Source organism: Hipposideros armiger, unplaced genomic scaffold, assembly GCF_001890085.2.
Source record: "Hipposideros armiger isolate ML-2016 unplaced genomic scaffold, ASM189008v1 scaffold_54, whole genome shotgun sequence".
NCBI lineage: Eukaryota > Metazoa > Chordata > Mammalia > Chiroptera > Hipposideridae > Hipposideros > Hipposideros armiger.
The window spans coordinates 4,327,461-4,340,964 of record NW_017731404.1 but is presented as its reverse complement, the minus strand read 5'-3'; the positions used below and the strand labels follow the sequence as shown (position 1 = coordinate 4,340,964).

Here is a 13,504-nt window from a genome sequence, read left to right as displayed (position 1 = left end):
CCCATCAGTTTGTATTATTTGCCTGCACAAAGTTTTTGAAATATTTGAATTGGTTTCTGACATTTGAAAATTGAGCCATTTCACATGAATAACCCAGATGTATGGCATTTGCTGGAAAACTGGCGCCTATGGGCTGGAGGAATGGAGCCACTGCCCCATTAGACAGCGTGAGTCCTCTCTGGTTCACCACACACCCCTGCCTGATGTAAGGCCCGTGGGTTTGCCATTTCTCGCCAGTGGTTAAGAAAGAGGGCTCTGGAGTGAAATGATGAATCTTGGTTCTTGGCATTGCTGCTTCCTAGCTGGGTGGCCCAGGGCAAATCATTTTACCTTTCTGAGTCTCCTGGAACTGTGGTGATGCTTAAATTAAATAATCTGTATAAAAGCCTTCCGCACAGTGTCTCACGCGTAGGCAGCTTTCGGTAAAGGGTAGCTCTTTCTGCCGTTAAGTGTGGTAGGCAGAATAACGGCCCCCTAAAGATGTCCACACCCTGCTCCCCAGAATGTGTGAATATGGTACCTTACTTGGCAAAAGGGAATTAGCAGGTGTGATTAAGGCAAGGACGTTTTACCCCCCCCCCCCCCCCCGCAGAGCCATCCTGCTACCTGTTGGCAGCTCAGTGTCTGCTCACCTTGGGCAGAGGCTCGAACTGCTGTTGCTCAGAGCTCAAACTCTTGGGCAAGCTCTTAACCAACTGAGCCACTCAGCCAGCCTGGAAGGCAGGGACTTTTCAATAGGGATATTATCGCTGATGATCTGGGTGGGTCCAATGTAGTCACAGGGTCCTTGTAAGCAAATGAGGGAGGCAGGAGAGTCGTGTCAGAAGAGATGTGACGACGGAAGCAGAGGTGGAAGGGATGCACTTTGACGATGGAGGCCACCCAGCAAGGAATGCACGTAGCCTCTAGACGCTAGAAAAGGGGAGGAAGTGGGTTCTCCTCTATAGCCTCCAGGGGGACAGCCCTGCCGACACCTTGACCTCAGCCTAAGTGAAACCCACTTTGGATTTCTGACCTCCACAACCATGAGATACTGAATTTGTTGTTTTAAGTCACTAGGTTTGTGGCAATTTTTTACAGCAGCAATAGGAAGCTAGTACGTGAGATTATTTCATCCTCACAACAGTTGTATGAGGAGTGCCTCTGTCCCACAGTCTATAGAAGACATAGGCTTAGCAACGCTTAAGAACCTCATCCAAGCTCCCACAGCTGGAAAGCGGCAGGGCCCAGTGTCAATGCCAAGTCTTTCTGAAGCCCAACTCCAAGCTCTCGCCTTATGCCTCCCAGTTACGTAGGGTCATTCAGCATCTACTTGAATCACCAGAGACAGAAATATCCTTCTTTCCTGAGGCTACTCTTTCAATGGTGGATCAGGATTTGCCATTACGTCTTCCATATTCCCACCTACTTTCTGCTGCTCTCTGTAGTAGTTAAGACACTTTGAGTTACAAATGAACAAACCCAACTGAACTAGCAGAAGTAAAAAGAGGGAATTTATAACAAGGACACGAAGATACCTCATGAAGTCCATATCCAGGAAGGCAGCCAGGCTTCCGGAAGGACTGAAACCGAAGAATGACAGCTGAAAAGAATACAGCGAGGCAAGACCCTCTGTCTTTCACCTCTGTTTCTCTACATCTCTACCTCATTCTTTTCTCTCCGTAGATTCACTTTCTCAACCACTGGTTGTCATAGTGGCAAAGGGCTGCCCCTGTGTCCCAAATTAACACATTATAGATTCAGTCACTTGGAGAGGCAGCTGACTGGCAGTCCCCAAGGCAAATTCTGTATTCCCCGAAGAGAGAATGTGATTGTTCTGGCTTCCAGCAGGCATCTGTCCCTCGTCTGATCAGCTATCAACAGGGAGCCAAGGTCGTGAAGAACCAGGAGGCTTCCAGGGCCTCACCTTCCTTGAGACTGTGGGGTCAGGGTGCATGGGGGAGAGGAGGAGGAACTGTTGTGAGCTGAGCTGATACCCCAAAACGTGAGTACCTTGCATTTCCCCAAGGTTTGCCCAAAAAGCAATAGAGATGGTAAGGCAGCTTCCTCCACGTGGAAGAGCTTTGGAAAACTGTCTCTTCCTTCGTGCTCATCTCTTTTCCCCGGAAACATCCCTACATCGTCATTCATTCCTCATTATGACAGTTCCCACATGACTCATCAACCTGCCTACTCCCCCACATTCCCCTCAGGCCTGCATAACTTTGGCAATGTCCCCATCCAGATTTGTAATTTTTCTCCGTAACTAACCTCCCTTCTCCAAATGTGGGCTGTCATAGCTATTTAAATTGTTTTCTTGCTTTACCTTTTTTGGACCCATAAGGCATATAATACTTGACTCTGCCAGTGCAGCCTAAGAGCATTTCCTTGGCAGCTGTATACATCTGGCTCAAATTGAGCTTGTGGCCAACTAGGAGCCCCAGATCTACTTCCCAGGAAGTGCTGTCTGGCCAAGTCTCCCCATTCCCAGACTTAAATAATTGATGCCAGAATCCACATGAATCCCTGGCAAATATTCTTTCATTTCTTTCAGTCCTTTGTTGGACACTATGGAGACCACTGTGAAACCTGACCCTATCATACCCATTTTATGTCTCATAGAAATTTCATCTGTATACCTTAGTTTTTCAGCCCTGAACCAAAATGAAATCCAGAATAGACCAAAAACAGTGTCCCATGGCATACCAGTGGACACATCCTAAGTTGCCACCGCTCTATTAATCAGCATCAAATATACTGCAAGTATTTTCTGATCTCTTATTCCTGGAACAGGAAGGGTGGCTGCCCAAATTTCTCAAACCTTTTTGATGTTTCACTTTCATAAGGACAGAAAAGATCCACTCTGATTATAATCTAGAACATCAAGAATATGGGAAAACCCTTGAAAGTCTTTCATTTAGATGAGTCATAATAACTATCATTGAGTAAGCACTTACTAGAATCATTGGATTTACTTCTCACATCAATCCAGAGATTCCTACTCCCATTTCATAGCTATGTAACCAAAATGACACAGACGTCAGTAGTAGAACTGAGATGTGAATGCAGGTTGTTGATTCATAGCCTAAGTACTTCATCCCAACACCATGGGTGGGCAAATTTTTTTTCCGTAAAGGGCCAGACAGTAACTATTTTAGGCTTTGGGGACCATACAGTTTCTGCCTTTGTAGAGTGAAAATAACTGTAGATCATAAATAAACAAATGAGTGTGGCTATGTTCAAATAAAACTTTATTTACAAAGACAGGTGGTGTGCCCAATTTGACCCATGGCTTGTACTTTGCAAACTACAGTCCTCGGATTCTAGCATTCTGCAGTTCTACAATGTTCTTCCTTCCAAATCTGCACGGCAAAATCCTACTGAGCCTGAGTCCTGTTTATTCTTTCACAAGCATAAAAAGGAGAGGAAGAGGAAGAGGAAGAGGAAGAAGAAGAAGAAGAAGAAGAAGAAGAAGGAGGAGAAGGAGAAGAGAAGGGGTGAGGGGAGGAGAGGAGGAAGAATTCTCTCTCTGATAAGTTCAGGAAAATAATAAACACTGAGCCTATTCGTGTCAGCACTGTTTATATAATAACAGACAAGAAAGAAACAACCCACATACCCTGCCACAGAGAACTGGTTAAATACACGTGATTGTGATCGTAAAGTGGGATATTTTACAGCTGTGAAAAAGGAGGCAGATGCTCTCTTTGCTCTACGGCAGAAAGACATCAGGGGACATTAAGCGAAGAAGGCAAGACGCCGAAGAGGAAGTGTGGTATGCCAGACTTTGTCTTGAGGAAGTGAAAGAAAGGTTGAACGAGAAAATGTGCTTCACATACAGAAGAATACTGAAAGGACACCCAAGAAACTAATAAAAGGGACCTATGGAGGTAGAATGGGTCAGAGGGAGACGAGAATACACGTCTTCTCACTGTATTCCTTTGTGTATTGTGTTCTTTTCGAACCATGTGAATGCATTAACTAGTCAAAAGCTTGATTTTTTTTTTTAAAAGCTATCACGGTGTTCAGCACAACGATAACTCTCTCTAAGAAGATCTTGCTACTTGATGTGAAAAGCGTATTGTTAGTTTCTGCACTATGTAAAAATCAGATGAAATAAGCTAAATAATGGGCTTGGAATGATATCTCCTGCATAGAGTGGAGTGTAAATTGAGGCTATTTGTGGAAGCACATCGAAGTGAACAACAAGGAAAGAGCCTAGGCAGCATTATCATTGTATTATCTGCATATTAGTGTCGCCTAAAGTAGTGAGACTGAACTTGGATTTCAGACCGACCTGGGTGGCATACAGCTCCAACACGTGCTGGCTGTGTCACCCTGAGCAGGTCACGTCAACTCCAGAGCCTCAGCGGCTCTGTGTAATGGGGATGAAAACAACTACCATTCAAGGTTACTCATTGAACCCTTCAACAAGTAATCGGTTAACTCCTCATTATGTGCCAGGCGCTGTTTGAGGCTGAGACAAGACCTTAAATTCTAGACCAGCATTTCTTCTCAACAGGAGGCAATTTTGACCTCCAGAAGACATTTGGCAATGTCTGGAGACATTTTTAGTTGTCAGGACTCAGGGGGGTGGACGAAAATGCCACAGGCCTCTACTAAGCAGAGACCCTGCAATGCACAGAACGGCCCCACAGAAAAAGTTACCCACCCCAAAGGTCAGTGGTGCCGAGGCTGAGAGCTTCTGTTCTAGACGGGGAATGAAAACAAAGTCAGAATAAACAAATAAAAGACAATTCAAGATGTTGCTCAGTGCTCTGAAGCCGGCACAGCAGAGACTGGGACAGAATGGCCCAGCAGTTTTAGCTGGGGCAAAGGGGTGGAATGTTAGGAAAGGCTCTTAAAAAGCCATCTTGTTTGTTTGTTTGTTTGCTTTGTTATTTTTTTTGTTTGTTTTTTTAGCTGAGCCATCCTGCTACCTGTTGGCAGCTCAGTGGCTGCTCAGCTCAGGCTGGACTCGAACCGCTGTTGCTCAGAGCTCAAACTCTTGAGCAAGCTCTGCCGGCCCTAAAAAGCCATTTTGGCTGCTCTGCGAAACAATGGAGGTGAAGGCAGACAAGAAGGAAACAGGAGCGCAGTCAGATGTGCCATCAAGGTGCGAGAGGATAGGTGGGGAGAGGGGAAGGGGTGACATTGGCGAAATGAGCTGAGATACTCGTATATGTTGGGAGGCAGGACCTTCTAGGACTCTGTTGAGAAGAACTTTCATTGGAAAGCACAGGCCACGTGAGCAGCATACAGGAGCAGCCCATAAAACAGGATCACCAACGAGCAACAGGAGTTCGAATCCTTCAATTTGAGAATTAAAACGGAGTTAAAACCAAATTTACAAGGGCCATTTAAAATATCCAGTTCTCCCCCATTGCCCAGGCTGGTGACAGATCAGGCTGAGCTGGCAATTTTGACTTTGAAAGTTCTGGGTGAAGAACACCGAAGATGAACACCAGGGAAAAATAAGAAATTTTAAAAGACAGCTATAATTCCAATCAAAGGGACCGTCGATGTGTTGAAATTCTCCTATAGGAAGATATCGGAAAACTCAGGAACTATTTCAAATGAGGAAAGAACGTTCTGAAAAAAACATGGGTCTCTACTTAGGAACCCAATGCTGGTATAAATAGCTGATCTCATATCCCCGACAATGGACGATCCAAAAGCAAAGAGACATTAGCTGGAGCCCATGTCAGGCCACTTCCAAGTGGCTGTTTAAAGATTTTTAAACATAGGGGATATTGTTTATGAAACGTAATCTGATCGCCCAAGCAAAAATGACACAAATTCCATGGCAACTGTGGAGATTAAAGAAGTGTTTTAAGGACAAAATCCCTTATCTACCACCCCTCTTGTAAATTTACTCAGCAAATAAGAGCTTTCAGAAGAAACATTAGAGGATGAAGACTATCACTCTATAGAGAAAGACTCTCAAAATGCCACTTAGAAAGTGATGGGTCAACACCACTGACACTATGGGATTAAAAGGCATAGTTGGGCGTTATTATGTTTTGTAGAGAGTCTAAAAATAATAAGGTGACAATAAGAGCAGCTGCCCTTTACTGAGCTAAGTGTTTTATGTGCATTAACTCTAATGTTCGAGTGGATTTATCATCTTCTCTTTGTAGATGAAGGAAATGGAGTCCAGAGAGGTCATCTGACTTGCCAAAGGACACACAGCTACTGAGCAGTATCCAGGCTTCTGACCCTGGTAAGTCACTCTCCAAATGATGTTCCTTGTCACATCATGAGCAAAGAATTCAGGACTTCTTGGCATGCGGGAGAGAAAGCACATAGATATCACTTTCAGAGACTAGTAACAACCCAGCTTAATTGAGCACCTGCTGTGTATCCATTGCTAAGGCAAAGTGCTTCACGTAGGTCATCTCACTTGATTCTAATGATAACTCCATGAGTAGGTCTTTCTATTGGGTTGTCAGAAAAGTCATGTTGTATTTTTTGTTTTTCATTGCAAAAACGCGTCATGACTCTTCCGACAACCCAATATTATTTTCATTCTATAGCTAAGGGATGTAAGGTTCAGATAAGTTCAGTAACTTTTCCAAGGTCACACAACCACTAAGTGATAACAAGATTTGAAACCCTGTGGTCGGTCAGACTGCAGAGCCTATAGGCTCAACCAATGCCCTGTAGTGAAGTCAATGGAAAAGGAACCACAGGTAGACAGGAAGTATGATAGAAGTTTAGATACAGTTCAAATATAGTCTGTTTGCATCCTGTGTTTGTTTCTTTTCATAGCAAGCATCAAAATGGTAGTTAAACTATTGTTTGTGGAATTATTTGCTCAGTGTAGGTCTCCATTTAATTATTTGTTGGACCTTTGTCTGCCTTGCTTATTGTCTTGGGTCTGCACATTCTCCATCATGATCTTTTGTTTTGCTTTTTGCTTTTTTTAGTTTGAGTCAGTGAAACAATCATTGGAAAGATGCATGGGAAGTGTGGAGAGTCACAAAATTAGGGAACAAAGAAACATTATCCCAAATTAGAAAGCCTGGCACATTAGTTTTTTAACCTTTCAAACTCTGATCTCATTCTTTCTATCAGAGCTTTAATTCTAACTCAATTGTGGTCCTAGATCAGAAATTTTTTTTTATGTCCCCCACCAAAGAGAGAAACTAGAAAATACCCATGTGACCACCACTCACACATGCAGCTCCAACCTTGGCCATCATTAGGTTTATTTAGGAAAAGAGCAAAATTGTGAACTTCTCAGTGAGTGACATCTTGGGAGTGTCACTCCCTTTATCGGAACATGGGATATAATTCTTGTTGGCAGGGGTAAGCGGTCACTCTGTCACGTGTCATTGTCGTATTCTGAGTCTTACTGATCCAGCTTTCCTCTCTGCTGCTTGCATCTCTGCAGCATTGTAAGTCACTAACCCTGAGAGTGACCATGTAGAGTGACCAAAGTCAACACGTTGGAAGAGAGCTCCAGGAATCCTACTTGGTCATGGGAGGTGACACTGCCTAGTGGTTAAGTCTAAGTAGTAGGAAACAGACCTAGGATTTCATTTCTAACTAGAAAGCTCACACTTCCTGCATCCACCATGTTGAAATAATAAATGGAGATGGAGACAAACCCAAATGAATGTACTTCTCTTGATGGGGTGGCATTCTTGGATTTTCTAATCAAATACTTCAAAATCTGGCTCTTCCACTTTAGAAACTTGGGCAGCTTCCTGCATTTCTCCAAGCCTTGTCTGTGCGGGAATATTAATAGGATCTCCTTCCAGAGCCAAAATTAAATGAGATGAAGAGTAGAAAGCCTTTAGTACAATGGTGAAAAAAAAAGTGCTTGATAAATTATTGTTATTATTAATGTTATTATTATTAACAACCATTCATTTATGGAAAGAGGTTTCCAAACTTTACACAAAACAGAAATCTTCATTTTCCTCTCATGTGTTTTCTTCCCCAAAAGGAAATAGAAATTTACAGCCAAGACAAAAATGATAGAGCTGCTCCAAGCTGGTACAATAGTTTACTTTTCAGGTCACCATGTTTATACTGGGGCAATACTGGTGTATCTGTTAATGCAGAGAGCAAAGAGAAGACAGCACGGACATTCTAAATGGCACGCTCTATTTTCATTTTTTAACGTGCATTTTAAATCTCTTTCCTCAGCCCACTCTCCTCAGTGAGCATCTGTATTTTTCAGGTCCATTCTTTTTCCGTTAAGTCCCACCCACCCCACTTTTTGTAAGCACAAAGATTAAGTGGACAAAGACAAATTCAATTAAGCTGCAAGCTTTGGTGATCAGCAGCAATGTTTCTTGAGGTACTGAATTCAAACATCTCAGGGGTGGGGACGTATGTGCAACGTGCTTCTGAATGGAAAGGAGGCAGAACTCGAGTATAAATCACCCGGCAAACTGAGCCCCCCTCGATTAATCTTTTATTCAGAAACAGACACTGTTTTAAGGGGAAATTAAAGGCAATCAATAACAGGCTTGCCTGGGCAGCTTCTGAGCTTGAGATGCAAATATTATTCCAAATTCTAGATTCCAAGGCGATCCCTCCATTGATATGTTAATCGCCTCCTCGTGTTTCTATGACCTCAAATCCTGGCATGGCATGAAGCTATACTTACAGGAAACAAAAGGAAAGCACGTCGTAGGATAAACATTTGCTAAGTGGCCTTTGACTGCAAACCCCAACGTGTAATGTGTTAAGGATGGAATTCTCTGCGAGCCAGGCACTGGTGCATTGCATGTTTAATATGTTTATATGTTTAAAGAGCTGCCATGACCAATTCTTTCTCTGATGTCACCTGACATTTTAGTTTCACACGCAGGGTGCACAAGACAGCAAATGTTTTGGTATCATCCTCTCAAAGAAAGGCACCCTTGGCCACCGGAAATAAGCAAAACTTCAGTTGCCTGCAAATCAAAGGTGAGTGCAACCAAATGTTAGTCACCTAACTTCAGAGTCAAAACCAAATGCAGAGAATATTTATTTAGCATCTCTTGTGTGCACGATAGTGTGCTAGTTTACTGGGGATAGACCACTGAACATGTGTAACAAGGAGCTTACACTTTTAGGGGCAGATGGGAAATAAACAATTTTAAAAAGAAAGCTAAGTCAGGTTGCAGTGAGGGCTATGAAGCACAAAACCAGATAACAAAAATGAGAACCACTAAGGGGGTTAGAGAAAGGCCTTAATGAAGAAATCACTTATGTACAGAAATTCAAGGAAGCCAGCCCAGGGGTGGGTAGTCTGCAGGACTGGATTCCAGGCAGAAGGACAGGAAGTGCAAAGGTCCTGAGGTAGGAAGGGGCTTGTGTTTGAGAATCAGAAAGTTGCCCAGTGTAGCTAGGCTGTGGGGGATGAGATTATGTTTTCCCACCAAGCAGGAGACAGATCACACAGGGCCTTGTAGTTAATAATGATTTGTGAAAAATGAAGTGTAATATTTTAAAAATTATGTGTTCCTATCAGGAGTGGTACATATCTAATCTCTACTCCTCGACATGCTAAAAAAAAATCTCAAAGGTTGACCAAATAGACATTTTTAAAGGCTATGAGTATACTGATACTTATTAATGTACTGCATTCTTATACATATATTAAATTCTAGAACCACATACATTAGCCTCGATATCTGTTCATCAAAGTTGAGGTTTCTCGTTATTTGCTTTTCAAGATCTAAATTCAAATAGCAGCTGACCTAATGTATCATGTTTTTTATCTTTTACCTGAAAGGAATTTGCAGTCTTTCCCAGGAGCTTCTTTCCAAGCGAACCAATCATCTACAACGTGAGGCTAAATCTTTTATAACACTGACTTCCTGGTCAAAGTATATCTTTTTTTGTAAAGTTTCCTACAACATATAATTGGTGCAGTCGCCAGCCTCTGAGATGAACCCCAGCCGCCTGGTATTCTCATCCTTGTGTAATCCCCTCCCCATCCTATCAGGATTGGTCTGTATGGCCAATAGATTACACAGGAAGTGATAGGATGTCACTTCCCAGATTAGGTTTTCAAGAGCCCTGCAGCAACCACAGAGCTCAGGCATCCCAAAGTTTCTGCCACCTTTTTGAACTGAAGACATTCCCTGAGATTCCCTGAATGGCCTGTCTTTAGCAGATGAATACAGAAAATAACTGACCCTATCAATGGAGCAAGTGCCCTAAAATTCCTGGATTATTCCAAGGCAGAAGGATCCTGGAGATGGAGATGGACTGACCTTTCTTCTGCTCTGGTTGCAGATGGTTTTATAATTCTAAATAATATCAGTGTCAAGGAAGCAAGATAGCAGAATAATTGTGCCCGCTAACTGCTACACTCCCAAGCTCTGTGACTGGTAAATTACTCTGGATGCATCGGTTCCTTACCTATAAAACGGGAACAAAATAACACCTATTTCGTGTGGTTATTTTATCATTATACACGTTGATTTTTGGAACACAACTTAGCACTGTGTTTGGCGCATGGCCTATGCTATATATGTTTTTGCAAATGTTCAGAGCCCATGAGAAAGGGATGTTTCCGGCACTGTGCTGAGTTAGGTACTATGACAATTCCCATTTACAGATGAAGAAATTGAGGCCTGAGGCAGTGGCAGTTTAGCCATTGTTACACGGCTTGTGAGGGGTGGAGCTGAGAGTCCAGGCCATCATTTCTAATCCAGGAACCTTGATTAGTTGTGATTATGTTCTATGTGTTATAGTTGAGTCCAACAATATTTTGATCTATACATTCACTCATAGAAAAACTAGTTTTCAAGGATATTTTATAAAAATTTTTGTGTGAGAGATAAGAGTGTTTTGTCCTCATTTGTTTTGGTTTTGTCCCTAGGGGACATTTGACAATGTCTAGAGATATTTTGGTTATCACAAGTTTTTCTTTTTGCGGGGGTTGGGTGTGTGCTACTGGCATCTAGTATGTGGGGCCAGAGATGCTGCTAGGCATCCTATAGTGCACAGGACAGTCCCCACGACAAAGGATCATCTGTTCCAGGATATCACTAGAAACCCTGCCCTAGCTCAAACCCTCCTTTGTAAGGGGCAGGTTCTCTGCAGGGCACCATGCAATGGCTTCTCCCATTACTGCACAGTGGACCTCGATCTGTCCTCTCGACTCCCTCCTGAGGCCATGCAGAGATGTGCTATGGGACAGCAGCACTGGGGCCACAGACTAAAGATTGGAAAGGGTGTGATGGAAAAAGAAACAAATACGTAAGTTTATTGAAGCCTCACTCACACCAGGCTCTGAGCTAACTCCTTTACATCAATTTAATCAATTATTGATCCATGTATCAATTACTCTCATGACAACCCTACAAAGTAGGTGCCATTTTATGCCCATTTTACAGATGAGGAAATTGAGGCTCAGGAAGGTTAAGTAACTCTCCCAAGGTCACACAGCAAGGAATTGGGAATTTGGGAATTCTAACTCAGGCTGCCTGAACTCTTAACATTCTCTTGATGAGTGTGCTGTGAAAATCCCCACACTTCCCTCTCTGAAGAGCAATCAAAATGGGCTTCTCTTTGCCCCTCATAGTGATCAGTTTGGGTTCAGTGTGCTTTAACTATCAGGACTGCTGATGTGTTCTGATTAGTCTACTCAGGTCACTAACCGATTGTATCAATTCCAAGAAGTGCCAGTGCATAAATTTTGTGACAAAATATTGGATCATTGGCCAGGCTATTTATTTACCCCTTAACCCAAGTCTTTTGTCAGCGGGCCAAAGCCATTAGTCCATGAAGAGTCCCCACTGTGGAGGCATGACAGTAAAATCTTGATTCACTGGAAACTGATTGCATAAAGCCCACCTTCTTTTTTTTTCCTATTTATGACCCCTGAGTCCCATTTTTAGAAAGCATGTAAATCATATGAAAATAATCTAATATTCAGAATTTATTTTTAATCTACCACTAAGGAAGCACCGCTTCGGGGAAGTCTAGAGGTTAGTGTAAGTTCCGCTCAAATTATTGCAAGTTTGCAAGTTTACTGGGGCTCCACATGGCTCAATGGGTCCAGAATTGCCACCCAGGTCAGACCACTAGTTATTCTGGAGAAAGTCAATTCTATTCAGGTACTTACTAAGAAAGGAAAGATTCAAAAATGCTTAAAGGTTTTCAGCCACAAGAGATGATGGGAAATAGGCTTTCTGCATCTCCTTGAGCTCTGTGACAAATGCCGGCCACCACAAAACCCTGAGCAAGATGATTCATTGAGCCATTTTCTTTTGAGACTGGCATTTAAATTAAAGCCCACCAGGAGCTGCCCTCCTGCCTTCCTCTTCACCCTCTGCTCCCCTCTGGCATCGCTTGACCTGGTCACTAGCCCTGGTCACATGGGATTTTTCTCTGTCCCTGAAATATGCCACACTCCTTCCTGCTTCAGGCTTTTTGCACTTTCTCGTCTCTCAACCTACAGGGTTTTTCCCCAGATTGCTGACACTTTCTCATCCCTGAGATCTCTGCCTGGCCTTCCCCACATGAGAGTGACCCCTACCCATCTACCTGTCACACTCCTCATCATTGTCCAGCTCCATACCTCATCCACGTGTCCATGGGCTGCCTTAAAGATCACACAGAGTACTGTCATCCGGCTACAAGATGGACTCGAAAATCCATATGGCTGACCTGCAAATCCCACTGGCCACTTAACTTCCATAGGACTTTTAAAAGATACTTAACTTTTTTGGGTTCTTAGTTTCCCCATTGGTAAAAGAAGGAAGCATTAAACAAGTTAATACGTAAAGAGCTTAGGATACCACCCAGCATGTAATAAGTACTATATCAAGGTTGTCGCGTATGGATAAATGCACTTATTTTATTAATTGTAATTCTAATTCATATAACAGATATTCTATTCAATTCTGTGTTGATTTATAAATTGATTAAATGTTTACTTACTAGTGCTTTATTAGCTCCTCTACTAGAAAAGAAGTGCCCTGAGACCACAGCGCCTTGCATGCAGTAGGTACCCGTTAATTATTTGTTGAATGAATGAATGATTCAATGAATGAATGAATGAAATGTGCTTTTTATCAAGTGTGTTAATAACCGCAACAGAGACTAGGATAACCCAAACAGAGAGGTTTTACAGAATCTAAATGGAAAATCCTGAAAGATGATGTTTTAGTGGACTATCTGGAAAGGTCAGAAAGTCGGGTGCCAGGCCTGCCGAGTGGCTCAGTTGGTTAAGAGATCGCTCAAGAGCTTGAGCTCTGAGCAACCGCGGTTCGAGTCCCGGCCTGAGCTGAACAGCCGCTGAGCTGCCAACAGGTGGCAGGATGGCTCAGCTAAAAAACAAAAACAAACAAACAAAAAGTCGGGTGCCTCCTTGAGGAGGACGCTCCCAGTCTCAAGGAGCTCACCAAGGTGGACACACAGAAGGTTGCAGTGCGCTTGAGCGGCAGGCCAACCTACTCGCCCAACCACCCAGCATCCCGCGGGAGCTGGCCTCGTGGAGTACTCCCTAGAGAATCGGCAAGCAGCAACCTAAGTCCTTTCATTTCTGAGCCTGAATTTATTTGGGTTG

The 13,504-nt window shown here is 43.1% G+C and overlaps 1 long non-coding RNA gene across 1 annotated transcript; it reads left to right on the top strand.

Moving 5' to 3' along the window:
* Nucleotides 1-1,877: 1,877 nt before the first annotated feature.
* LOC109381844 (uncharacterized) lies at nt 1,878-10,324 on the top strand. The gene is made up of 4 exons (XR_002123822.1): nt 1,878-1,984; nt 6,120-6,202; nt 8,807-8,904; nt 9,716-10,324. It is a non-coding gene; the product is annotated as an uncharacterized LOC109381844 (long non-coding RNA).
* The last annotated feature ends 3,180 nt before the right edge of the window (nt 10,325-13,504 follow it).